Below are 2,733 nucleotides of genomic sequence, written 5' to 3' on the forward strand. Positions count from 1 at the left end.
ACACAGCTTGTGCTTTACCTGCACAGGGTGAGGGAAATACATGAGCCTTGAGGGCTGGCCTGGGCTGTCCTTCTCCTTTTCCAAGGTCATAGGAGAGGACAGCTTTGCCCGCCGCACCATCCCATGTGCTCCATTGTCAACAGGTTGTCGTCCCACCCAGGTGACAACTTTCTCTCTCGCCTCCTCTGACCTCCCCAGCTACCTGGGAGTTCCCAATTCCTCCATCTCCCCCAAGTAATACACATGCATCACGGCGACCACCTGGACACCACTCTCACCTGCACAGCGGGGAGCCTCTCGAGGTAGGGTGGGGGCAGAGCACAATTTCCACATTGAGGGCAGCTTGGTCCTGAGCTCCCTGCTCTGCACCGGCCACTAGAGGCTCTAACCCTTTGTGTGGGCCAGGCATGGCTGCTCCCAAAAGGCTGTCATATTCTTGGTCATGCTTGCACTTCACAGCAACCCTGTGAGATTGGCAGGGTCAGAACCTCTGTCCCATTTTCCAGGAGAAAAAAATGGAGGCTCATCAAGATTAAGTGATTTGCCCCAAGGCAACCAGCTAGGAAATGGCAGAGACAGGCCTCAAACCCAGGTCTTTCCATCAGGCCAAAGCTATTCTGAGGGTCTCAGTGGCTCATGGTGCTTCAGAAACCCTATTCTGAAGACCACCTCTGCTCCTCCTCGTTCATTCATTTGACAAACACTTTGTAAATACCTTCTATGTGCCAGGCACAGTGCCAGACTCTGAGGAAACATGCATCACACGTGATCAGGTGGGTCACAGTCTAGTGCAAGGAACAGATGGGCGCCATGCCAGGGAGTCTTGAAAGAGGATCCCTAATCTGTTTCAAATGAAGGAACTGGATTCGATGGGCTCCAGGACCACTTTCTGTCCCCACTATTCTTTGGTTCTATAACCACAGAGCCCAGCAAAACTGTCATGATTCTGAGGGGGTGAAGAACACAGAAAATTGAACTTCATAAATAATCCCGATATTTCTCCTAAACCTCTCAATTAAAATGTCCCAATTGAGCTATTTACCTTTCCTCTTTTATTCCCTACTATGGGGAAGGCTGATAAAGAATGGGAAAATGGCTCAAAGTCAGGTGACGGGAAGGAAGCTAGATGCCACTTGGGGCTCCAGTGGCGAGCCCAGCATGATCCTCCGTGCGTGGGAGGCCGGGACTTCACAGCACCTGCCCTTGGGCTCAGGGCCACCTGCCAGCCATGCTCCCCCACCAGTTGTTAGCCACCTCCCTGGAAAGAAAAAGTCACAATTTCTGAACAAGCTCTAGATCTGCCCTCATGCCCACACATGCACACAGACCAACAAGTTGAAAGGAATCACTGACAAGGGACCTGACACCATCTGTCCCTCAACCTTGACCTTCAGTGGAGAGAGTAAGGAGGTGTGAGAAGCAGGGCCGCTAAAGCTCGTGTGCTGCTGGGAGGCGGGCCCTAACCTGGGGGCCCATGCATGCAGCCCCCATTCCACAGCATCCCCCAACCTCCCTCAGAGGGCCAGCACACAGTGAGCGGGGCAGGGGCTAGAGCAGTGGCCAGGGGCAGCTACGTGGGGACTCTGGGTGTGTGTGGGGGGGCAGTCTTATAGTCTCACTTGGGTCCCATGAGCCTTTGGAGTTTGTTCAAGGTCTCCAAGTCTGGATTCTCCAAATAGCCAAGGATATGCTGACTGACCGTTCACAGGGGACCACTTGAGTCTTCCTGGGGGTCCTGGGGGGTTACATGGCTGGGATAAGACACTCACATTCGCCTGATAGGTGCCCCTCACCCCACCTCACCGTATTAACCATGCATTTCTGATGTTTTGTCATCTGAGGCCTTGCTGACCCTGCAGTCTGCTCCTCCTGGCCCAATTCCTAGACCTTGCCTGTGAGTGCAACTTTCATCCTGAACACACTCCCACCCCTACCTCCTCTGGTGGCTCTCCCACTCAGGGTTCCGTGCCCCAGTTCTCATCACCCTAGGGCCAGGTTGCAGACAACTAGGGACAGCCCTGACACTCTGGAGCCCACTGGAATTACTTAAACTAGCCAATCCTCAGCCTGCTTGCCCCGCTTCACCCATTCCTTGCCCTAAGAACTGCAGTAAAGTCTCCTGTCTGTGATTCCTTCGCCCCCTCTGCCTCCTGGTGTTGCCCTGTGTGCCACGGCAAGCCTCTTGGGATCTGTGACAATCTGTCTCCTTATCTGTTGGCCTTACCATACCTGAATAACAATAAAACCTACATTTTAAAATACACTGTCCCAGGGTGCCTGGGTGGCTCAGCCGGTTAAGCGTCTGCCTTCGGCTCAGGTCATGATCCCGGGGTCCTGGATGCAGCCCTGCATCAGGCTCTCTGCTCGTCAAGGGTCCTGCTTCTCCCTCTCCCTCTGCCTGCTGCCCTCCCCCCCCACTTGTGTTTGCTCTCTTTCTCTGTCAAACAAAAAAATAAAATCTTTAAAAAATAAATAAATAAAATACACTTTCTCGTGGATAATCTCTGCCAGAAAAATCTTTCCTGACCTTTCTCCTGGCCAGTTTATACACATCTGTATCGTAACTGTTAATGTCATGGTCATCAACTCATCTTGTCTGTACAAAGTAGACCATTACAGGATGTGGGTAGAACATGGCGGAGGCCGTACGGATACACACTGCAAGCTCTCCGCCCAGCGTTTGGCGCATCTTAGGTCTGACCATGTTGGTGACAAAGGCTGCTTCCGACTCTC

This window comes from Leptonychotes weddellii, chromosome 8, assembly GCF_054177405.1.
Source record: "Leptonychotes weddellii isolate Sample4059 chromosome 8, ASM5417740v2, whole genome shotgun sequence".
Taxonomy (NCBI): domain Eukaryota; kingdom Metazoa; phylum Chordata; class Mammalia; order Carnivora; family Phocidae; genus Leptonychotes; species Leptonychotes weddellii.